This window comes from Zea mays, chromosome 5, assembly GCF_902167145.1.
Source record: "Zea mays cultivar B73 chromosome 5, Zm-B73-REFERENCE-NAM-5.0, whole genome shotgun sequence".
Taxonomy (NCBI): Eukaryota; Viridiplantae; Streptophyta; class Magnoliopsida; order Poales; family Poaceae; genus Zea; species Zea mays.
Window position 1 is genome coordinate 85249266 of NC_050100.1, and position 27153 is coordinate 85276418.

Below are 27153 nucleotides of genomic sequence, written 5' to 3' on the forward strand. Positions count from 1 at the left end.
TGTTGGCCATGCAGGAAGAGCTCAACAACTTCAAGAGAAATGAAGTCTGGATCCTGGTGCCACGTCCAAAGCAAAACGTTGTCGGAACCAAGTGGGTGTTCCACAACAAGCAAGATGAGCATGGAGTGGTGACAAGAAACAAGGCTCGACTTGTGGCAAAAGGTTATGCCCAAGTCGCAGGTTTGGATTTCGAGGAGACTTTTGCTCCTGTGGCTAGGCTAGAGTCAATTCGAATTTTATTAGCCTATGCCGCTCACCATTCTTTTAGGCTATTTCAAATGGACGTAAAGAGCGCTTTCCTCAATGGGCCAATCAATGAGGAGGTATACGTGGAACAACCCCTTGGCTTTGAGGATGACATGTATTCCGACCATGTGTACAAGCTCTCTAAGGCGCTCTATGGACTTAAGAAAGCCCCAAGAGCATGGTATGAATGCCTTAGAGACTTCCTTATTTCTAATGCTTTCAAGGTTGGGAAAGCCGATCCCACTCTTTTCACAAAGACATGTAATGGTGATCTCTTTGTTTGCCAAATTTATGTCGATGATATAATATTTGGTTCTACTAATCAAAGGTCTTGTGAGGAGTTTAGCAGGGTGATGACGCAAAAGTTCGAGATGTCGATGATGGGCGAGTTGACCTACTTCCTTGGGTTCCAAGTGAAGCAACTCAAAGACGGCACCTTCATCTCCCAAATGAAGTACACTCAGGATCTTCTCAAGAGGTTTGGGATGAAGGACGCCAAGCCCGCGAAGACACCGATGGGAACTGACGGGCATGTTGACCTCAATATAGGAGGTAAGTCTGTTGATCAAAAGGCATACCGATCCATGATAGGTTCATTACTTTATCTTTGTGCTAGTAGATCGGACATTATGCTTAGTGTATGTATGTGTGCTAGATATCAATCCGACCCCAAGGAGTGTCACCTTGTGGCCGTTAAGCGAATTCTTAGGTATTTAGTTTCTACGCCTTGCTTCGGGATCTGGTATCCAAAGGGGTCTACCTTTGACTTAATTGGATACTCAGACTCCGACTATGCCGAGTGCAAGGTTGATAGCTAGGAAGAGTACATCAGGGACGTGCAAATTTCTAGGAAGGTACCTAGTGTCATGGAGTTCCAAGAAACAAACATCTGTTGCCCTATCCACCGCTGAGGCCGAGTACGTTGCCGCAGGACAGCGTTGCGCGCAACTAGTTTGGATGAGGCAAACCCTCTAGGACTTTGGCTACAATCTAAGCAAAGTCCCACTCCTATGTGACAATGAGAGTGCAATCCGCTTGGCGGATAATCCTGTTGAACACAGCCGCATTAAGCACATAGACATCCGGCATCACTTCCAGAGAGACCACCAGCAAAAGGGAGATATCGATGTGTATCACATTAGCACCGAGAACCAGCTAGCCGATATCTTCACTAAGCCTTTAGATGAGAAAAGGTTTTGCAGGTTGTGTAGTGAGCTAAATGCCTTAGATTCGCATAACTTGGATTGATCTATAGCATTCATGTGTTCTATGCCTTTGATCATGTTACATTATGCATTTACATCATTTGTTATCTATTTATGGTGCTCAGGTTGTACAAGCCTCCCCGGACCTCACAAGGTCATATGCAAATGTGCACATGTTTAGGGGGAGCTGTGCTACAACTTGATCCTTTGAGACTAATTTGTTAGTTTGAGTACACTTGATGTAGTCTCAAAGGTACATTGAAAGGGAAAATGGACTTGGACGATGCAAAGACTTCCACTGCACTCCGGTATTAATGTAATTAATTTCAAGTTCATACTTATGCTCTCATTGCCTTTTTGCTCTTAATTGACATTTTTGGTGAGGCAATGGGGTTAAAGGGCCAAAAATGATCCCGTATTGGTGCTTCATGCCAAAGGGGGAGAAATTAAGGACAAAGCAAATGGATCAGCCAACCACTTGTGAATTTCAAAAATAGTAGAGTTAGAAATCCTCTTATTGCAAAATTTGGTCTCTTATGGGGGAGAATTTTTATTATGGAAAAAAGGGGGAGTTTTCGGGCACTTGATCAATTTTACTCTTGGAATATCTCTCTATGTGCCCAAACAAGCGTGTTTGACTTAGAGATAGGAAAATGAATTTGATTTGCAAAAACAAACCAAGTGGTGGCAAAGAGCGATCCAAATATGCCAAATCATAAGCAAAAATAATTTGGTCTTCAATTGCATTGATGTTGCACTTCTTTTGTTGCTTTTTGATGTGTTGGCATAAATCACCAAAAAGGGGGAGATTGAAAGGGAATTGTGCCCTTGGGCAATATCTACAAATATTTTGGTGATGAGATGCCCAACACATATTAATTGAGTCCATATGTGCTAAATGTGTGAAAAGTGCAAATCAAAGTACAAGGTATGTTTCTAGACTTAGTATATTATTTTATATACTAATGTGTTTGTCTAAGTGCTAGAAACAGGGCCAAGAGAAGAAGAAATGCAATGGAAAAGTCTTGGCTGTGTGCAGCCAAACTCCAGCTCGGCCTAGCACACCGGACTGTCCGGTGGTGCACCGGACAGTGTCCGGTGCCCCAGGCTGGCCGACGGTGAACCAGCTGCTCTTAGGAATCGACGGAGTTGTACGGCTATAATTCACCGGACTGTCCGGTGGTGCACCGGACTGTCCGGTGATTCGTCAGCGACGAACTTGTCGCTCTCGGGAAAAGGAAAAGGCGATGTGGCTATAATTCACCGGACTGTCCGGTGGTGCACCGAACTGTCCTGTGAGCCAACGGCGCCAGCGGCCAACGGTCATCCGTGCGATCAACGCGCGACATGTGGCCCGCTCGAACGGTCGGGTGGGGGCACCGGACTGTCCGGTGTGCACCGGACAGTGTCCGGTGCGTCAACCGGCCCCGAGGAGCAACGGTCGGCTGCGCCCGATATGGAAGGAGATCGCGCACCGGACATGAACAGTGGTTGTCCGGTGCACCACTCGACAGAAGGCAAGAATGGCCTTCCAAATTGATCTCCAACGGCTCCTATCTGCCTTGGGGCTATAAAAGGGACCCCTAGGCGCATGGAGCAATACACAAAGCTTTCAAGAAACATTCTAAGACTCCCAGACTCCGTTTCCACGCATTTGATTCGCTGTGTTAGTGATTTGAGCTCCGTTTGAGTTGTGAACTCTCTGTGTGCTGTGTTTCGAGCTCAAGTCTTGGCTTGTGTGCGTGGTAGTGCTACAGATTTGAGTCTTGCGTGTGTTGCTCTCCCATCCTTACTCTTGTGCCTTCTTTGTGATCATAACTTTGTAAGGGCGAGAGGCTCCAACTTGTGGAGATTCCTCGCAAACGGGAAGAGTACTCAAAGATAAAACACCATGGTATTCAAGTTGATCATTGGATCGCTTGAAAGGGGTTGAGTGCAACCCTCGTCCATTGGGACGCCACAACGTGGAAGTAGGCAAGTGTTACTTGGCCGAACCACAGGATAAAAATCACGTGTCTCGTGTGTTGCTTCTTGTGATTGTTTTGTCCGCACGAGCGTGTTCCATAACCACTTGATTTCACTAACATCTTAATAATCAAATTTGTGGCTATTTAGTGTTTGATTTCATAGGATCGCCTATTCACCCCCCCTCTAGGTGCTCTCAAATGAATCTATCTCTAGCCTAAAGAATTTAAATGATGATTTAAATGCTAAGTCAGAAGAAGCAAATTTTGCTAGTTCATCCATAGAGCATGTTGTTATTTGCAATAGATGCAAAGATTTTAACGTTGATGCTTGTAATGAACATGCTTCTACCATTATTAAGTTAAACAATGATGTTGCAAGTCTTAATGCTCAACTTAAGACTTGCAAGGATAATTATGAGAAACTCAAATTTGCTAGGTATGTCTACACCATTGGTAGACACCCCTCAATTAAGGATGGACTTGGTTTTCGAAAATAAACCAAGAACTTAACAAGCCAAAGGACTTCCAGTCTCAACAAGGGGAAAGCGAAGGCTCCTACAACTAGTAGCTCATATTCTTCACATGATCAAAAGAACCATGCTTATCTTTATGCTCATGCCAAGAAAATTTCCAATGTTGCCCATCATGATAAGTGTTATAATCATGCTGCTTTACCTACTTATCATAATTCTCATGCTATGTTTGCATCTAGCTCCACATATGTTCATGGTAGAAGTAGGCCTAGGCGTAATCATACTGTTTCTCATGCACCTAGTAAAGTTTACATTGGTCCAACTACTATGTATCAAACATGTAATGCTTCTTTTGTTTTGTCATGTAAAAATGCCAAAGTAGTTGCTAGAAAATTGGAATCTAAATGCAAGGGAGACAAAACTTGCATTTGGATTCCAAAATATGTTGTAACTAACCTTGTAGGACCCAACAAGAGTTGGGTACCTAAAACCCAAGCTTAATTACCTTGCAGGTTTATGCATCCGGGGGCTCGAGCTAGATTATTGATAGCGAATGCACAAACCACATGACGGGGGAGAAGAAAATGTTTACCTCCTACGTCAAGAACAGGGATTCCTAAGATACTATCATCTTTGGAGATGGGAACCAAGGCAAGGTTAAGGGCTTAGGCAAGATAGCCATCACAATTGAGCATTCAATCTCAAATGTGTTTTTAGTAGAATCGCTCGGGTATAATTTATTGTCTGTAAGTCAATTATGTCATATGGGCTATAATTGTTTATTTACAAATATTGATGTATCTGTATTTAGAAGGAGTGATGGTTCATTAGCCTTTAAGGGTGTATTATACGGCAAGCTCTATTTAGTTGATTTCTCAAAAGAGAATCCAGATCTAGATGCATGTTTAATTGCTAAGACTAATATGGGCTGGGTCTGGCACCGCCGTCTAGCACATGTTGGAATGAAGAACCTTCATAAACTTCTAAATGGAGAACATGTGTTAGGACTAACCGATGTCTGTTTTGAGAAAGACAGACCTTGTGCAGCGTGCCAAGCAGGAAAATAGGTGGGAAGCACTCATCAAAGCAAAAATGTGATGACAACATCAAGATCACTAGAACTCCTACATATGGATCTCTTTGGCCCCGTTGCCTATCTCAGCATCGGGGGAAGTAAATATGGTCTTGTTATTGTTGATGATTTTTCCCGCTTCACTTGGGTGTTCTTTTTGCAGGATAAATCTAAAACCCAAGGAACACTAAATCTCTTCCTAAGGAGAGCTCAAAACGAATTTGAGCTAAAGGTGAAGAAGATAAGGAGCGACAATGGATCGGAATTCAAGAACCTTCAAGTCAAAGATTATCTTGAGGAGGAAGGCATCAAGCACGAGTTCTCCGCTCCCTACACACCACAACAAAATGGTGTAGTAGAGAGGAAGAACAAGACACTAATTGACATGGCGAGGACTATGCTTGGAGAATACAAGACGCCAGAGCGGTTTTGGTCGGAAGCTGTGAACACAGCTTGCCATGCCATAAACCGGCTCTATTTGCATCGCCTCCTCAAGAAGACTTCATACGAACTCCTAACCGGTAACAAACCCAATGTTTCATATTTTTGTGTATTTGGGAGCAAATGTTACATATTGGTGAAGAAAGGTAGGAATTCGAAGTTTGCTCCCAAAGCCGTAGAAGGGTTTTTACTAGGATATGACTCAAATACAAAGGCATATAGGGTCTTCAACAAATCATCAGGATTAGTTGAAGTCTCTAGCGACGTTGTATTTGATGAGACCAATGGCTCTCCAAGGGAGCAAGTTGATCTTGATGATATAGATGAAGATAAGGTTTCGACGGCCGCAATGCGAACAATGGCAATAGGTGATGTGCGACCGCAGGAACTACAAGAACAAGATCAACCTTCTTCCTCTACGGTGGTGCATCCCCCAACTCAAGATGATGAACAGGTACCTCAAGAAGAAAGGTAGGATCAAGGGGGAGCACATGAAGAATAGGATAAGGCACTACTACAGGGATCCTCTGTACAGGCGGTCCGGTTAGCCTCTACACAGGCGGTTCTAGGAACCGCTTGTGGTGCACCGCCTGTGATGTAAAACAACATCACAGGCGGTCAATCAAAAACCGCCTGTGATAGACACACATCACAGGCGGTCCGGTTTAAAAGAACCGCCTGTGATAGACACACATCGCAGGCGGTCCGGTTTAAAAGAACCGCCTGTGATAGACACACATCACAGGCGGTTTTAATTATAAGCCGCCTGTATTCCAGAAACAGAATTAATAACAGAATTAATAACAGAAACAGAATTAATAACAAATTCAAACAGATTCAAACACACATATTCATCATACAAAGATTCCATACACAGATTCAAACAAGTTCTATAGCAGGTTCCATACACAGATTCATCCACATATATATCAAGTTCCATCATACACAGATTTATACACATCAAGTTGCATAACAACTCAACATCTCAAAGTTCCATAGACAACTAAACATCTAAAGTTCCTAACTAAAGACCTAAACATTGTGTGATATTGTGTACAAACTTAGTTCTGGGAATTTTTGCAAATTTCCATTTACATTGTAGAATAGCCCTTGTTGATGAAGAACTTCACGGCGCATAAAGTAAAGCAAGTCTCTTACAACCTTAGCCACGCCGGTGGAAACCATATCTCTTTCTAACCATTCAGCATTGATCTTAGATTTAGGAACCTGCAATGAAAGCAAAAAGCAATCGGTGCTAAGAGTAATGTGATGAGCAACAATATAACATAAAAATTGCAACATAGAGAATGATAGCGAACTTACATCCTCACGATTGACCATGTAATGGAAGGTGACACGACACCATTCGCATACATAATAACCGCACAGGACAGTACCCGAAGGTTGTTTGTCACCATATGGAAATAATGATATTGACAAATTAGGCTTGTCCTCTGGATGTTCGCCGCCAAGATCTTTCCAATAAAAACGGTATGCACTGCATATAAGAATAGCATTGTGAGATTAAGAATACATTTGTTAAGTTGTAATAAGTACAAGTGTGCAATAATAATCATACTTCTCTAAAATCTTCAAGAAGTCATTATACGTAGCCTTTTCCATTCTCAGTGAGTCGAAGACCACGACTTTACCATCCTTTGGCCAGATCATGATACAAATGTAGTGGTCACTATATAGACATAGACGAAAACACATGTTAATATCACGATTGCCATAATTTATAGTTCAAAATTAAACCATGTCGATAACTTACTTAAAGTGGTGCGGAGCTATTATTAAGTCCTTGCCATGTTGTACATGATTATACATGGCTCGTCCAATGTATGCCGCCATTACCTTCATTTTCTTTCTCTGATTCTGTTTGACGGCTTTCTCAAATTCAGCATCGTCCAAGTCTTTGTATTCTTCTCCTTGCCTCCGAGCAACTACTTTGTAGCGAGCTTGGGATATCATCAACGGGTCAAGAAACCCTGTCTTAAGTTGTTTCTTCTTATCATCCATGTATTGCATCCTACGTGTAATAGTGTTAATCGATAGACTCTCGTTTATGTGTGCGTGTACAAAACTAACAAATATGAAAGTTTAGAGGTACTTACAAGCAAAAGAGGGTTAAGTAGTTGGTTTCCATCCTTTGTCGGTGGTACAACAACTAGAGATCGTCAAAGAATAAATGTCGCACAGGATTTATATGATCATTGCTCCAAAATGCATCTTCTGGCACAACAAATGTGAATTCCTCGAGTTTGTATTTGTTGCTAGCCACCATGTACCACTCATGCATTCTAATCTCCGGAGTCGACAACTTAGAAAGTTGCACCGTCGTTAAGAACAGCCTCCCATTCACAAATTTAGGAGGAACATCCTCCTTCTTGTATACCGAGATATTGGTTTTAAGACGTAATGATTCTCGAGTATGAATCATTCCATCTTCTTCCCATACTTCGAAATTGTCTATTTGGGCCGACCGTGTGCCTACTCCATGAGATGCTGATACTGCTTTTGATTGATTAGTCATAACTCTCTGCAATTTATGCAGGTAGCGTGCCACTGATTCTGACGGTTTCTTGACATCGTCTGTGGCGATTCGCTTATGAATTTTCTTTGAAATAGTTGGCCCTTCAACATTGGTGCCAACCTTTGGTTCCTTTTTTATGTTGACGTCGACATTCTGAGGAACAATTTTGTCTACGTCCCCCTCGTCGAGTTCCTTCGCAAGAGGCGATATGATTGTTTCAACGATTTTTTTGGAGGTCGGTGTCATATCTTCCTGCACCATGGGGTGTGCAATGATCGAACTAGCTTTTTGTGGCATTGGTGTTGAATTCGGCTCATCACCAAACTTGATGTCGCGTCGATGCCAAAGGACCAACTCGTTCATTGCCTCCTGCAAAGTTATGATCCCCTCAACTGGAAAATCTATCTCCCAATCTTCACAACCACTGTCTGTGATTTCTAGAACTTGGACCACAGCATAGTGTGGCGGGACAGGATTGTCCTTGTAGTTAACAAGTCCTGGTTTTACCAAACCAGTGGCAGCTTGCTTTGTTTTTGTCCCAGATCGATTGATTGGAATATGAAGAAAGCAAGGCTTGTCCTCAACAATATCGTCTACAGGGTACTTGGTCAAGTCTTGCACAGATCCAACGCTGCTAGGGACTATAGGTGGACTCATGTGGCTTGGCTTGAGTTCAAATGATATGCATTCTGTTTTCTTCATTTTGTTCATCACGTCATTAATAGCCTTTTGTACCCTTTCATCAATAGTTTCTTCAAGGGTCCTTTTCGACTTCTCGTGTTTCCTATATGACGACGCATACTCTGGAAACGCCTCTCTCCAGGAAATCTTAGAAGAGATTCCCCGAGCCCGTCCAGTGTGTTCAGAAGTGCCTGGTAATGACGAGAGAGTTGTCGGAATTTTAGATCTTAAAGTTTATGGTAAAGTGGATAATGTGGATGCTAATCAAGATTTTGAAGAATTTGATTGTGAAGAGATGTTGCGCCATATGGAACCAGAAATGTTAAGTTCTGTGGGATCGCAGAAAGGGCTATCTAAAATGGAGGGACTGGAAAGTGCCTCAAAAGAACCTTTATATGATGAATCAAAGGGTTGTGACAAAGAGTTTACTACACTGCGTACAGTTCTAGAACTTCTGAAGTTCAAGGCTAGCGCCGGATGGTCTGATACTAGCTTCACAGATCTTTTGAATTTTCTGTCTCAATTACTACCAAAACCCAACAAACTACCAACAAGCACTTATAAAGCAAAGAAGCTTATATCTCCCATAGCTCTGGGTGTGCAAAAAATTCATGCATGTCCGAACCATTGTATTCTGTATCGTGGCGATTTTGAGAACGCATCAAGATGCCCAATTTGCAATGTCAGTCGATACAAGAAGAGCTACAATCAAGACTGTGTAAAAAAATTCCTGAAGAAAAATAAAAACAAGAAATCCACTATTGGACCTGAAAGTGATGATGACACTTTTGATGACATGGATGGGAAAAAGAAGTCAAAGAACCCAGCTTTGGTGATGTGGTATCTTCCAGTAATTGATCGCTTAAAACGTTTGTTCTCAAACCCTAGGGAGGCTGAGCTTATGCGTTGGCATGCTGAAAATCGCAAGCAGAATAACAAACAGATTCGACACCCTGCTGATGCATCACAATGGAAAAATTTCGATCTTATGTATCCTGAGTTTGCCAAAGAAACCAGAAATGTAAGATTTGCTTTGGGTACAGACGGAATGAATCCATTTGGTGAAAAAAGAAGTGTACATAGCACCTGGCCCGTGACTTTAACGATGTACAACCTTCCATCATGGTTGTGTCACAAAAGAAAGTATATTATGTTGACTATTCTTATTCAAGGTCCGAAATCAGCTGGTGTTGATATTGATGTGTTCCTAGAACCTCTTATGGAAGATATGACAAAGCTCTGGAATGAAGGAGTTAGAATATGGGATGAGTATTGCCGTGAGTATTTCAACTTAAGAGCAATTATATTTGTTACCATCCATGATTCTCCCGGTGGCGCCACACTATCAGGGCAAAAGACTAAAGGAAAGAATGGTTGTGTAGTGTGCGTCGATGGAACTGCTTCCATGTACCTTAAATCATCCAAGAAGTTGGTGTTCATGGGACACAGACGGTTCTTGATGAAGCAGCATAAGTACCGAAAGATGAAAGAGAAATTTAACAATCAACTGGAAAGTGAAGGTGCACCAAAGCCTTATAGTGGGAAACTTGTTTTTGAAATTGTAAAGAACATTCATGTTGTATTCGGAAAGGGAAAAAACAAAGGAGAAAAGAGAAAGAGAACTGACCCTTCAACTTACACAACTTTCAAGAAGCAATCAATATTTTTCAAGTACCTCCCATACTGGAAGGATATGTAAATTTGCCACAGCATTGATTTGATGCATGTAACAAAAAATGTTTTTGACAGCATCATTGGAACCTTGCTGGGCATGTCGAGTAAGACAAAAGACGGACTTAAATCACGCAATGATCTAGTAGATCTTCAAATCAGACTGGAACTTCATCCAGTGGATAGTGGCAAAGGGAAGCCTTACCTCCCCCCAGCTAGCTACAACTTGTCAGTTGAGGAGAGAACAAAGATTTGCAAATGTTTGCGTGGGGTCAAAGTGCCCACAGGTTTCTCATCCAATATCAGCAGACTAGTCAGGATGAAGGACTTGTCTCTATTTGGCTACAACTCTCATGACTGCCATGTGATGATGACGGTGTTCCTCCCAATTGCGGTAAGAGCCCTCGAAACAGAGCATGTCAAAGTTGTCATCACACGCTTGTGTTACTTTTTCAATGCGGTTTCACAAAAAGTAATAGCTTTAGAAGACTTGGACTATCTAAAGGCATACATCATCGAGACTATGTGCAAGCTTGAAATGTGTTTTCCTCCATCAATTTTTGATATGCAAGTACACCTAATCATACATCTCGTGGATCAGATAAAAATATTAGGGCCACTATATTTACATCATATGTTTCAGTTGGAGCGATACCTGGGAGTATTAAAAGGTTATGTGCGAAATCGCGCTCACCCAGAGGGTTCAATCATGGAGGGATACACTACAGAAGAAGTGATTGAGAGCTGTATAGATTACATCAGTGACGGAACAATGATAGGTGTGCCTGTACCTAAACATGAGGGTAAACTATGTGGGAGAGGGAGAATGGGCAAGAAAACTTTTCGCGTTGAGGATTACAAGCTAGTACATTGTGCTCATGGTAGTGTACTACAACATCTCACGATAGCCGAGCCTTACATAGAGGAACACCTGAATGAGCTTCGTAAAGAAAATCAGAACCACACAGAGGACTGGATCATGAGGGAGCACAAACATCGTTTCAGCGAATGGTTAATGGACAAAAACATCCCATTCGGAGACTCTTCGGATGAGAAAACAATGAAGAATTTGGCTTCTGGGCCATCGTGTTTTGTGACATCATGGCAAGCATATGACATCAATGGGTACACATTCTACACTAAATCAAAAGACATGAAAAGTGTTGCACAAAATAGCGGTGTTCGTATCGATGCTTTTGACCTACATGGACAGAAGACCACATATTTTGGATTCATAGAGGAAATATGGGAACTTGATTATGGCCCAAGCATGAAAATACCCTTATTTAAGTGCCAATGGGTACAACATCCCGTGGGGGTGATAGTGGATAACTACGGACTCACACTGGTAGACTTAAAGAAAGTAGGATATAAAGATGACCCGTGGGTTCTCGCCGAATGTGTTGCACAAGTGTTCTATGTACTCGATCCAGCAGATGAGAAGATGCATGTAGTTATTTCTGGAAAGCAAAAAATTGTTGGAGTTGAGAATGTGGGAGACCAAGATGAGGAATACAATAAGTATGAAGAGATGTTCGTCTTTAACGGTCCAGAGAGAATCAAGCGTGTGGAAAAGAAAATTGATAAGAACTTAAAGCCATACATGCGGAAAAATGGTAGTTCATGAAAAATTGTATGAATCAAATTGTATTTGTTATCATGTATGATCGACTATGAATTGTGGTTGCCAATTAATTTAAAATCTCTCTAATTATCTATGTGTGCTATTATAATTCATTTAAATTGTATTTGCATATTATTGTTAAAACTTAAATATTAATTCATTTAAATAGTATTTGCATATTTCTGTTAAAAATTAAAATTATTTTCATATTTAAATTGTATTTTTCATATTTTTACAATCACAGGCGGTTTTGTCTTAGGGTCCGCTTGTGAAAATGATAGAGCACCACAGGCGGTCCTAAACAAAAACCGCTTGTGATACTATTACATCATAGGCGTACTGAACCGCCTGGGACATCACAGGCGGTTTTCTAACCGAACCGCCTGTGATGTAAAAATCCTACCGCTTGTATAGAGCCAAATTGTACTAGTGAGGAGGAAGAAGCATCAAGGGCCCCTCCAACTCAAGTCCGAATGACGACTCAAAGAAATGATCCAATGGATTAGATTTTAGGTGACATCAGCAAGGGAGTAACAACTCGCTCATGATTAGCTAATTTTTGTGAGCATTACTCGTTTGTTTCTTCTATTGAGCCTTTCAGGATAGAAGAAGCCTTGTAGGATCTGGACTGGGTGTTGGCCATGCAGGAAGAGCTCAACAACTTCAAAAGAAATGAAGTTTGGAGCCTGGTGCCACGTCCAAAGCAAAATGTTGTGGGAACCAAGTGGGTGTTCCACAACAAGCAAGACGAACACAAAGTGGTGACTAGAAACAAGGCTCGACTTGTGGCAAAAGGTTATGCCCAAGTCGCAGGTTTGGATTTTGAGGAGACTTTTGCTCCTGTGGCTAGGTTAGAATCAATTCAGATTTTATTGGCGTATGATGCTCACCATTCCTTTAAGCTGTTCCAAATGGACGTAAAGAGCGCTTTCCTCAATGGACCAATCAAGGAGGAGGTATACGTGGAACAACCCCCTGGCTTTGAGGATGACAGGTATCCCGACCACGTCTACAAGCTATGTAAGACGCTCTATGGAATTAAGCAAGCCCCAAGAGCATGGTATGAATTCCTTAGAGATTTTCTTATTGCTAATGCTTTCAAGGTTGGGAAAGCTGTTCCTACTCTATTCACAAAGACTTGTAATGGTGATCTTTTTGTATGCCAAATATATGTTGATGACATTATATTTGGTTCTACTAATCAAAAGACTTGTGAGGAGTTCAGCAGGGTGATGATGCAAAAGTTTGAAATGTCGATGATGGGCGAGTTGAACTACTTCCTTGGATTTCAAGTGCAGCAACTCAAGGAAGGCACCTTTACCTCCCAAACGAAGTACACTCAAGATCTGCTCAAGAGGTTTGGGATGAAGGATGCAAAACCCGCAAAGACACCAATGGGAACGGACGAGCATCTAGACCTCAACAAAGGAGGTAAGTCCGTTGATCAAAAGGCATACCGGTCAATGATAGGATCGTTACTTTATCTTTGTGCTAGTAGACCGGATATAATGCTAAGTGTATGCATGTGTGCTAGATTTCAATCCGACCCCAAGGAGTGTCACCTTGTTGCTGTTAAGCGAATTCTTAGATATTTAGTTTCTACGCTTGCTTCGGGATCTGGTATCCAAAGGGGTCTACCTTTGACTTAATCGGATACTCAGATTCTGACTATGCAGGGTGCAAGGTTGATAAGAAGAGCATAGCAGGGACTTGTCAGTTTCTAGGAAGGTCCCTGGTGTCTTGGAGCTCTAAGAAACAAACATCTGTTGCCCTATCCACCGCTGAGGCCGAGTATGTTGCCGCAGGAAAGTGTTGCGCGCAACTGCTTTGGATGAGGCAAACCCTTCGGGACTTTAGGTACAATCTGAGCAAAGTCCCACTCCTATGTGACAATGAGAGTGCAATCCGCTTGGCGGATAATCCTGTTAAACACGGTCGCACTAAGCACATAGACATCCGACATCACTTCCTGAGAGACCACCAGCAAAGGGGAGATATCGATATATATCATATTAGCACCAAGAACTAGCTAGCCGATATCTTCACCAAGCCTTTAGATGAGAAAAGGTTTTGCAGGTTGCGTAGTGAGCTAAATGTCTTAGATTCGCGTAACTTGGATTGATCTAAAGCATACATGTGTTCTATGCCTTTGATCATGTTACTTTAAGCTTTATTGTCTTTATTGCTTATATTTGGTGCTCAAGTTGTATAAGTCATCCCCGGACCTCACAAATCCCTATGCAAATGATGCACATGTTTAGGGGGAGGATGTGCTACAACTTGACTCCTTTGCGACTAACTTGTTTGTTTAAGTTCTCTTGTAATAGTCTCAAAGGGATATTGAAAGGAAAATGTGAACTTGGACAAAGAAAAGAGCTTCCACTGCATTTCGGTAAAATGTATCTTGTCCTAAGTTCTTTGTTGCACTCTAATTGCCTTTTTGCTCATATTTGACATTTTGGTAAGGCAATGGGGTTAAAGGGCCAAAAAGGTCTTCTAATTTGGTGCTTAATGCCAAAGGGGGAGAAATCAAGGCTCAAGCTAATGGATCAGCCAACCACTTGTGAAATTTCAAAAATATAGAGTTAGAAGCTTTGTATTGAATCAAAACCCTTTTATTGCAAAATCGGTAGCATTTGATTAAATCTACACTTGAAATATCTCTCTATTTGCCCAAACAAGTGTGTTTGACTTAGAAATAGGAAAAAGAATTTGTTTTGTGAAAATAAACCAAGTGGTGGCAAAAGTGATCCAAATATGCCAAATTCTATATGAGATAAATTGGTCTTCAATTTGCACTCTTTAAAGGATGATATTGCACTTTTAGTTGCTTTTAAATGTGTTGGCATAAATCACCAAAAAGGGGGAGATTGAAAGGAAAATGTGCCCTTGGGCCATTTCTATAAAATTTTTGGTGATTAGATGTGACAGCCCTCCCAAGTTATCAGGCCCACATGCACCAATCCTTGCCATTAACGGCCTCAGATGGCTATGCACATGTACCGGGTAACTTAATAAGGCTATCGAGTTCATCAACTCGAACTCATCATCCCAAGGATCTCCCACATAACATGTACATTACAGTAATCACATTTGATACACACACACACTTCGGAGATAGAGCAGAAGATTTTACAAAATATACTTTTACAATTCCAGATCTCAAGTTTTACATCATAGAAAGAGTTGTAATTATTACAGGTCCTGATAGTACTCAAGTGCATGAATTAATACACGATTGGGAAAGGTGAAGCCTTTCCATAAGAAATAAACTAAGCATTAAAATCTTCAAGGCCTCCCCACGAAGCAACTATTAGGAGCTAAAGATAGCAAGAATCCCTCCTGCAACAACATAGGGAATAAAACCCTGAGTATGCAATTACTTAGCAAGACTTACCCGACTAAAGAAAAGACTCTCAAGGGTATGCTGGATTTGGGACTCAAGGTAAAGCTTATCAATTATCGAAGACCCTTTTTGGCAGAAAAGCTTACTACCAGTTGATCCCTAAGCCAAGTTTTATTTCACAAGTTAGGTATTTACCTGCATCTAGATTTGCCTAATCTAGTTCAAGCACTTGGCCCATAACCGAGGAGCAACGACGATTCAAACCGATTATACCCAGCTGGGGATGTCTAACCACATGACATATGTAGCACTTAACCCTTGCATATGTCAACCGTTCCCACGGAGTCCTCCACTACATGAACAGGTCCGCGCCACCCGAGAGCACATTATCCTACTAGGCGTGCAACTATGCCAGGAGGATACATGCTACTCTCGCCATCTCTCCACTCCTAGTGCGCGATTGTCTCTTCACATATGGAATAGCCGGGTTCAAGTTTACCCTGTCCCATACCAGGGTATGTGGCTAGTTGTAAAGTCTCAACCACAACAGGCCAGTCAACGATATGGTCCTTAATCAACACAGAAGGGCGACCATGTCAGCTCAGCGTCTGGTCTCGATTTATTCAAACCATTTCCCCATTTTTGGTACCCGACAGGGGTACTATTTTCGGATGATGAACCCATCCGGAGCCCTGATGGACTCATGATCATAAGTTTGTTATCACTTTTGAATCAAAAGCCCATAACCAATGTTACACATCATTCTTTTGAAAAACAAATGATTTTTGAGTTTCTAAGCAGGACTAAGCATTAATAATTCTTTTTATAAAACAGGGATTTAGGAATTTTCAAGGAATGGTAATGCATCAATTGTTTATCACACAACTCCTATCACCTAATGCATCATATCAGGTGATAAAGCATTTAAAACACAAGGAAGGGGCAAATGCACCGGGGCTTGCCTTATTACAGGAGGAAATCTGAGATCTTCTATTACGATAAGCAGTTACATGGAATCCACCACTGGATCAATAGAACTGGAACATGCTCCTTCTTCACAAATCACTTCTTCTGGGTACTCTACATGAAATGCCATGATTATGAATGCTTGTGTATATGCTACTAGCAAGGAAGGTATTACAAAGCATTACAAAATTACAATTACAAGCTATCACCACAAGCTATAACTACCAGGGATCTACTTACTGAACTTCAATACTCTACACAAACGCAGAACGATGGCGCTGGCCACCCGAATTTCTTGACTAAAAACCGCATCAAATTACAATCCTAGAAGTTCCAATCAGATTTTCTCATTTCCCTATGCTGGCTTGATACACTTACTTACTAGGAGTTGCTCTTCTATGATCACTCTCCAACTTTAATTTAAAGGATACTAGCTAAAACTCAACAGACTTCAGGTTAGAGAGCTCCAAAGTTGGAACTCCAGCAAGCTACACAATTCAGCACCCTCTACCTAACAGAGCAACTTGGAATAACCTTTTCTCTCAATTCAAAGCAAGGATAGGGAGATCCTTCTTAAAAGAAATTGCTCCCTAATATTAGATCTTCAAGTTTACTGCAATGATCATCCACCAAAACTTCAAGAATTGAGACTTAGAAGGGTCCAAAACTGAGAGGAATTCACGGTTTCTAAAAATTCAGCAAACTGAATTACGTTTTAGATTCTGAAACTGAACTCTACACCAAACTGAACCCCACCTTTAACTTCATTACTCCTCACAATTCCAAACAATAATAGTCCAACCTTGACTAATAAAATTTGTTTACCAAACATATCTGTACAAGTTTGTTGCAGCAGCCTTAGGTCAAAGATTCATGGATCAAGAGTTATAGTGCTCCAAAAATGGGTTGAGAATACCTGTCAGTGAAAGTTTTGAGACGTTTTATCCAAAAAAAATTACATAGCAGCAATACCAATGCTTCACTGACCTTCGAGGAGTAGGGAACGAGCACCACACGACCGACACAACCTCTGAGGAATCTGGGCCACGACGAGGGTGAGAACTGCTGTTGTGGTCACCAGACAGGGTGCTGGCGTGCAAGGGTTCAGGGCAGACCAACAGATGAGGTTGGGGAGAGGGTTAGCACCAGAGTGAGCACAAAAACTACAGCACACTCACTGTGAACCTTGACCAGAGCTCGGGACAGGGAGAAAATTCCACTAAAGCCAAGCCCTAAGGCACTCAATATGTGGGCAAGTACCCTGAACTTGTTCACAACATAGTGGAGTACTCCCTAGTCGCCAGCACTGCACAAGCTTACATATGTGTCAAACAAACACCCAACACCAGGCCATCTCTTCAGCATACACAAATATCTCCCCCTGTCCCGTACTAGAGACAGTGAACAAAATGGATAAGGACTCTACTGCTTACTGTCGGTGTTTTGGGTCCGACCGCACACCCGGGGTTGCCCCTCAAGGTGTTTTTAGGAGTAGGACGGTGTCGCCGACTGTAGCAAAATGGTTCGTGCCAGATGCACGAGGGACAGTGGACAATGTTTACAGGTTCGGGCCGCTTAAAGATGCGTAACACCCTACGTCCTGGGGAGTATGCTTGGTAAATGAGGTTACAAGGTAGCTCTCTGAATTGAGAATGCAGAGAGTTGAGGTGGGTGGCTGAGTAATAGGGTCGATCGTTCTGAAGGGGTGCCCCCTAGGCCTTATATACTCGACCGTGGGGCAATACACGTGGATATGATAACAATGTGTAACTAAAAGATAGTGAACTGTTTGAGTTTATCTTCCTATAGTTCTGCCGACCTATCCTCGCCTGGCTCCGTTGCATGGGAGCTCCAGCGCGGGAAAGTCGGATCTCTGTTGTGGTCGCTCGCTCAACGTTGTGGGCCGTCCGGGCTCGCTCCAATCCGGTCTCATGTCAACCTGCTTTGCTGATTGTCCCTTCTCAGGCCAACGAAAGAATGACCTTACGATTTATTGGGCCCTTGGGCCTTTCGTGAGGTCTTTTACTCTTCCAGTGGACTCGGGGATATCTGTCCCCCACACTCACAGCCCCCACAACTGTCCAAACCCTGGATATTTACAGTATGGAGAGCCCCAGATATTCAGGGATGTATCCCAACTCGAGCACATGGCTGGAGTACAACAGAGAGAGGATCTTGTTCAGTTTCTAAAACCAAACTCTGAAGTTAATTGAAACAGCACTGCTGCTCCATTCCACTCCTCACTATTTAAGCCCTTGGATCTCACAATTACCCTTAACAACAGACCCACCTCCATTAATCAAAGATACTCTCTAACTATAGCCCTACCAACTTGGTATAGCACCCCTAGGCTGAAAACATTCATAACCATATTTATGAAGCACCAAAGTAGAGAAAAACTATTGAAACCCCATTTTCACCTTAACTGAAAGAGCACCCTACCATTCTGACAGGGAGTTTTGCAACACTCTTCTTTCTAAATTCTACACACTAGCAAGACCAACTCTGTGTATGATACTTGTTCTTCTTGGTATGTTCTTCCATTTTTCTATGGAACTGCAAACCCAATTCTCCTTGCACTAATTACCATAGAGCTCCAAACTAGACACCCTTGTGCTGAATTTCAGTTTACAGTGAACTGAATACAATTTAGTTTCAGCCACCTGACAGTCCAAATTTGAGCAGCTGTTAATCCAATTTTCGTATAGGATCATGTCCATCACCTTTAAAGAATGTTATTCACCACTATATGGTCTTCACTTCCTCCACATAAACCATGGTCCAAAACTGCTTCGAACAGGCAGTACACAACCCCAAAACTTCAATAAAAATACGGATTTCAGACTTAGGCAACTATTCAAAGTCTGAAAATCCAGAAGTCTGACAGTCCCACTTTGAACACCTTTTTATCCTAGTTGCATATGGTTTTAGGGCTGCTACATTTCATAAACATTGTTCACCTATAGTTAATCTACAGGTTTGTTATAACAACTGTTTCCAAAATACTCATGGATTAAAAGTTACAGGGATTCAAAAACAGATAAACCAAACTGTTTTGGGCTGATTCCAAGTGACCAAAATCTGATTTTTTTTGCAAATTACTTCAAATTCTCCCACATCACTTGGAGTGCTCCAAATATGAAAATTGTTCACTTTTCCAAGCTCCACAATTTTGATATATGTACTTTTAGCAAAATATAGCTAGATCTTAAAAATCCACTTTTTGGGCTAGTTTAGAGTTGAAATTGGACTTGATCTTCTTCAAGCATTTCATCAATTTATTGCATCCTACTAAAAACAAGGTTAACTTTAAGCTCAAACCCAACATTGGTGTATAGAGCTCATGTCCAAATTTCCATTGGTTTAAAATTTGTTTGCTTGTACTAGATTTCAAACAAGGTCTCTGAACTTCTCTTGCTCTCTTGGAAACGACACAACCTCACCCTTTTGCAAATTTGTTACCCTAGTGAATGCATTCTAGGTGTATCAAGCAAGTTAATGCAAGTGCGTATGATGAAATGTCAAAATTTTAGTTCTCGTAACACCAGGGGTGTTACATCCTTCCCCCCTAAAAGGAATCTCGTCCCGAGATTAAAATTCCAGGCCAAGTAATGTAAAAGGAAATGCGTCACCAACTTATCTTACATTTACTCTTACATGGCAGGGGTGTGCCCCTGTTGGTTTACATCAAATATAATTTACTTAAAACTTACGGTTTACAAGTGACTAGAAACTCAGGAAATTTCTCCATTAGATAGTCTTCTGACTCCCACGTGGCTTCATCTTCTGAATGTTGATTCCACTATACCTTGTAAAACTTAATCACCTTTCTTCGAGTAACCCGATCCTTTTGATCCAAAACCTTTATGGGATATTCCAAGTAGGTCAAGTCTGGTTCAAGGTTGACATCTGAAACTTCAACAACATGTTCGGGGACTCGAAGACATTTCTTTAACTGTGACACGTGGAATATGTTATGCACTGCTGAAAGATTCTCTGGCAATTTCACTTTATAGGCCACAGGTTCACACCGTTCGATCACTAGAAACAGACCAACATACCGAGGTGCTAGTTTCCCTTTGACACCAAAACGGCTAACACCCTTCATTGGTGACACTTTTAAATATACATGATCTCCAACTTGAAAAACCAGAGATCGGCGTCTTTTATCGGTGTTGGAGGCCTTCGTCTTCTGAAGGTCCTCAAAAACATGATTTAACAATGTTTCCGAAGTTGTAATACATGAACAGGTACCTTCGGATTCGAATCAGTACCACAGTGGGAGAGGCACAAAGAATACGAAGGTTGATGCAGCGCCGAAGCTACGCGCAAGGGAGCTTCGGCATGACAGCAGAAAAGGAAACCGACTTAAAAGGGAAAAAGGCTATTTAGACCTCGATGGATCTCCATAGAGTCATCAGTAAAAGTAAAGGGCATGGGTGTAATTTTACATGGGCTGCGTCCCGTGCCTATAAATAGATGAACAATGCTCCCGTATTGTTCACGCTGACTTGGCATTTGCTTTTGCATCACACTTGTATCTTTGTTGTCTATCAAGTCGAAGGTACCAGATGTAATTCAATATTGTTTTCATTTTCTCATGATAATATAATGGAGATGAATTGATAATGCTATATGATTGTTTATGTTATCTTTTGTATTTTACACGCTTCCTTTTATTACCATCATACCTTTGATGTTCGAAGGTATGTACTTTATGACCTTCGTCTGAAGATCATTATATCCTAAGATAAATAATGTTTCGAAGGACGAAGTGTGGGGGACAGATATCCCCCGGGTCCACTGGAAGGATAAAAGACCTCACGAAAGGCCCGAGGGCCCAATAAATCGTAAGGTCATCCCTTCGTGGGCCTGGGGAAGAATGACCAGTGAAGCAGATCGACACAAGGCCGGATCGGTGCGAGCCCAGACGGCCCAACAACGTCGAGCAAGTAACCACAATAGAGACCCGACTTTCCCACGCTGGAGCCCCGTACAACGGAACCAAGCGAGGATGAGTCGGCAGAACTATAGGAAGATAGACTCAATCAGTTCACTATTTCTTAGGTGCGCATTGTTATCATATCCGCATGTATTGCCTCACGGTCGAATATATAAAGCCTAGGGGGCACCCCTTCAGAAGGATCGATCTCACTACTCAGCCACCCACCTCAACTCTCTATGTTCCCTATACTAGAGAGTTCCCTTGTAATCCACCACATAAAGCATTCATGCCAGGACGTAGGGTGTTACGCATCTCTAAGCGGCTCGAACCTGTACATCATTGCTCACAGTTTCTCGTGCGCCCAGCACGAACCATTGAGCTACAGTCGGCAACATCGTCCTACTCCTAAAAACACCTTGAGGGGCAACCCCGGGTGTGCGGTCGGACCCAAAACACCGACAGCTGGCGCGCCAGGTAGGGGGTGTGTCGCCGATCTAAGCTAGCTCAATGGCCGTCACCCTCCACCGCAAGATCACCCTCCGCCTCGGATCCGTGTTCTGCTTCGGAACTATCTCATCCGTAGCAGATGAAGAAGGAACTCTACATCGCATCGCAGACCCGCCCAGGAAGAAGTCTCCACCAACGACCTCCGAAAATGTCAGAGTAAGACAGGAAAAAGCGCAACCTCCAGCGCTCCGAAAAAAGATCGCCTTCAGCAAGCCAGGGGCCAAGGGCCCGCTGACCCGGAGAACTCCACTGTCTACCTCCCCGACGAAAGAATGGACACAAATCGCAAGGAAGAAAGAAACAAATAAAACCGGGAGGAAGCAAGTCGTTCTTTCCGTGCCTCTGCCCTCAAAAGAGAACGGAAAGAAGATCGCCTCGACAGCCGCACCATTCTACCCCGACGTCCTCTTCATCGGGAGAGTGGAGTCGCCCCCCGTCTCCGACGACTAACCGACCGCACCCGGAGAGGAACCTCCTCAGCGGGAATCCCGCCGACGAAGGAACCGACGCCGAAATATCCGGCGACATCACAAGGCCGGAGAGCGGGACCCGGAGCAGCCTGTCTCGCGAGACGAGGTCTCAGAGATAGGAGAAACTCCGGAGGAACGTGTCTTCAGAGAACGGAGGAATTCCCGACGGCATGATCGCCGACGGGCTCAGGAACAAGCCGAGCAGAAGGCAAGGCAGCGTCGGGAAAATCCACTCTTCGGGAGCAACCTGAACAGCGACTTCGCCCGAGCCATGAACACGCCGAGTGAAGTCGAAGGGGTACTGGCTCGGATAGCTGATGGACTCCCTCGGACTCCCGACGCCGAGGGCTATCGACGACTGTTCACTCAAGCAGTCAACCATCTTCTACCTCTCGCTCACCCGCCAAACGACCTACGACACACCATCAACAGCCGCCGGGACGTGCGAAGCTCCATCAACGCCTCGCGTGAACGACGACATGAGAATGAGATCCGCCGCCGGGAAGAGTACGACAGGGACCACGGCATCCCAGCTCGGAGTCAGGCCACCAGAACTGAGTCGGCAACGGCCTCGACTGGCGGTACCCCCTGGGGACGGTCGAGGAACCACCACAACTACTCCCCTCCCCGGGACAGACATCATCCTCGACGACAAGAAGACACGTGTGGAGTGTCTGCACTTACTCCATGCCTTAGGGCCATTCAATGGCCCCCCTAACTTCAAGGTGTCCAATGTCGACAAATATGAACCTAAGCAGGATCCAGGAGGCTGGCTGGCCGTCTACACCACCGCCGCTCGAGCTGCTGGGGCGTCCGAAGACGTAATGACCGCATACTTGCCCATTGTCCTCGGGCAAGACGCACTACAATGGCTGCGACATCTACCCCAACACTGCATCGACGACTGGAGCGACTTCAGTCGACGCTTCACCACCAACTTTCAGTCCCTCTCCGAAAACCAGCGCAACCATGGGACCTCAAATCCATCAAGCGCCGGGGGACGAAACTCTCCGGTCGTACCTCAAAAGGTTCCAGACCATGAGAAATCGTATCCCCGAGGTCACGGAGGCGGCCGTGATCGACGATTTCTACAGAGGATCCAACGACTCGGCCTTCGTCCGAGCCATATTACAGAAAGCACCGACTACCTCCGAGCAACTGTTCTGGGAAGCCGACCTCTACATCACCGCCAATGAGTGAGCTCAGGACCTCATCGGAGGAGCGAAACCTGCGTCGGCAGCACCACGACACGATACGAACCAGCAACCCGACAAACGATGGGAGAAGAGGCCTCGCGAAGAAGTTCACGCCGCAGGACCACCCGCCTCTCGCGCCCGAGGAGGACCTCGTGGAGGCGAACACACGCTGGACGATATCCTCGACGCCCAGTGCCCGTACCACAAGGACATGCGCCACACCCTTCAGAACTGTAGAGACTTCAAGCACTCCATCGGGCACAGCCGACCCTTCCAACCTCTACCTCCTCCTCGGCCGCGGGGAGGACCAGGAGAACCGCGACAACCCCAGCAACAGGAGGAGGGAGGAGGTGGAGCCTTCCCGCGCGTCGACGGAGAGGTCAACGTCATCTTCGGCGGGCACGGATCGCAGGGGAACAGGAGACAGCAAAAGCTCAACGATCGCCAAATACTGGTGGCGACCACCGGTCCTCCCGCTCCGTACCGATGGTCGGAGCACCCGATCACCTTCACTCGGGCAGATCAATGGCTCAACTTCGACCACCCAGGCAAATACCCGCTCCTCGTCGATCTGGTGATCCGAGAGAGCAGGGTGAAGAAGGTATTAGTGGACGGGGGGAGCAGCATCAACGTCACCTTCCCCCGGACACTCCAAGGCTTGGGAGTTCACCTCAAAGAGCTCCACGAGTCAGATACTCCCTTCTTCGGCATCGTGCCGACTGAAGGAGAATACCCGCTGGGCCACATCTACATGCCAGTCACCTTCGGAACTCCGGAGAACTACAGAACCGAGTTCCTAAGGTTTGAAGTGGCGAACTTCGACTGCGGGTACAACACCATCATCGGGAGGCCGGGATTGACAAACCTCATGCCCATTCCACATTACACATACATGATATTGAAGATGCCAGGACCGCAAGGAATCATAACTGTGCGCGCTGACTTCCAAGGCGCCGCAGAATGTTTCCGAGTGGCCATCCAAGCGGCCCTCTCCACCAAACTGTCGGCAACCTCTTCGGTACAGGCAAACTCTAAGCCTAAGGAAGACCTTGCAGAACCTGCAAATGAAGCTCAAGCCACAACCTCTATGCGGCCGACTGAAGAAACCAAGAGGATCAACCTCGGGTTCGCTGATGAACGCAAAACCGCCATCATCAGTTCCAGCCTGGATGACAGATAGGAAAGCGCGCTCGTCCAGTTCCTGCAAGATAACCGAGACGTATTCGCATGGCAACCTGCGGATATGCTGGGAGTCCCGAGAGATTTGGCCGAGCACAAACTGAAGGTCTATCCCCAGGTGAGGCCGATTCGGCAAAAACTACGTCGTTTCACACCCGACAAGAGAGAGGCCATTCGCGCTGAGCTGGCCCGCTTGGTCGTGGCTGGATTTATTAGAGAGGTGTTACATCCCGAGTGGTTAGCCAACCCTGTTCTTGTACTCAAAAAGAATAAAGTGGATTGGCGCATGTGCGTCGACTATACGGATCTCAACAAACACTGTCCAAAGGATCCCTTCAGGCTTCCTACGATAGATCAGGTGGTAGATTCCACCGCTGGATGTTCTGTGCTGTCTTTCCTGGATTGCTACTCCGCATATCATCAGATTAGCTTGGCAAAAGAAGACGAGGAAAAAGCAGCGTTCATCACTCCGTTCGGTGCTTTCTGCTATACCTCCATGCCGTTCGGCCTCAAAAACGCTGGAGCGACTTATCAGAGAGCCATTCAAACATGCTTAGCCGATCACTGGGGCAAGCGGGTGGAAGCCTATGTAGATGATGTGGTAATCAAAACGGAGAACTCGGAAAATTTCATCGAAGACTTACAGCTGGTTTTCAACAGTCTACGGCGATATCGATGGAAGCTTAATCCCGAAAAATGTGTCTTTGGGGTACCAGCAGGAAAGCTACTCGGATTTATTGTCAGCCACCGGGGAATTGAAGCTAATTCGGATAAGATCGAAGCTATCATGAAAATGGAGGCGCCGCGATCACAAAAGAAAGTTCAGAGACTTACCGGGTGTATGGCAGCCCTGAGCTGATTCATATCCAGGCTGGGAGAAAAAGGCTTACCATTTTATAAGCTACTCAAGAAGGTGGATAAATTTCAGTGGACTTCAGAAGCATAGGAAGCCCTAGATGCATTGAAAAAATTCCTAACGACACCACCAGTGCTGAAGCCACCACGGCGAGCCACGTCAACTCAACCGGCTAAAGATTTGCTGCTATATATCTCTTGCACGACTCACATGGTGAGCACCGCGTTAGTAGTCGAGCGAGCGGAAGAAGGACATGCTTACCCAGTGCAACATCCCGTTTATTTCATTAGTGATGTTCTGGGTCCCTCAAAGAAAAAATACCCTCAGGTTCAGAAGCTATTATATGCAGTACTTCTAACTGCGTGCAAGCTGCGTCACTACTTTGACGACCACAAAGTCATAGTAGTCACCGGTTTTCCGATAGGGGATATTCTTCATAACAAGGAAACCATTGGCCAAATAGCCAAGTGGGCCTGCGAGCTGGGATCTCATGACATTGAATTTCGACCTCGCACTGCCATCAAAACTCAAGCATTGGTTGATTTCGTATCAGAATGGACTGAACAACAAATACCAGATAACCCAGAAACTGCAGAGGTATGGCGAATGCATTTTGATGGCTCGTTAAAACTGCAGGGAGCAGGCGCGGGGATCCTCTTTACCGCACCTGGAGGCGAGCACCTCAGATATGCCCTCCAGCTGTTATTTCCGGCCTCTAATAATGCAGCCGAGTATGAAGCTCTGATTCATGGACTGAACATTGCTATATCACTGGCCATCAAGAGACTGATGGTATACGGAGATTCTCTGGTAGTCATAAGCCAGATAAACAAAGAATGGGACTGTTCGAGCGATTCAATGGGAAAGTACTGCACCGCCGTCCGGAAACTAGAAGATAAATTCGAAGGTCTGGAATTTCACCACGTAGAAAGAGATCAAAACACGGCAGCTAATGTATTGTCCAAGCTAGGATCCAGTCGAACTCAGGTCCCACCTGGAGTCATTGTACAAGAAATACCACACCCAAGCATCTCACTGGATCAAATAGAAGAATGTAATACCGTGAGCCAATCAGAGTCAGATTCTGATGACTGGAGAAGGCCGATCATCAGATATATAAAGAATGAAGAGGAACCAGATGACAAAAATGGAGCCGAGCGCATCGCTAGACAGTCAGCTCACTACACACTCATTGGGTTAACACTATACAGAAGGGGTGCATCGGGCATCCTCATGAAGTGCATTCTCTCATCTACCGGGAAGCAACTTCTAGATGAGGTCCATGCTGGGCAATGTGGAATACACGCAGCATCCAATACACTAGTTGGAAAGGCCTTCAGGTCGGGATTCTATTGGCCAACAGCAAAAAGTGATGCAGACGAGTTAGTTCAGAGGTGCGAAGCCTGCGAGTACTTGTTAAAGCAACAACATCTACCAGCACAGCAACTGCAGACCATACAAGTAACTTGGTCGTTCGCATGCTGGGGATTGGATATGATTGGACCTTTCAAGAAAGCTCAAGGAGGATACACTCATATACTGGTAGCAATTGACAAATTCACTAAATGGATAGAATTCAAACCCATTGCTTCTTTAACCTCAGCTAAGGCCGTGGAATTCATACAAGACATAATATTCAGATTCGGAATACCAAATAGTATCATAACTGACCTAGGATCCAACTTCACAAGTTCAGAGTTCTTTGATTTCTGCGAGCAAAAAAGCATTCAGATCAAATATGCTTCGGTGGCACACCAAAGAGCCAACGGGCA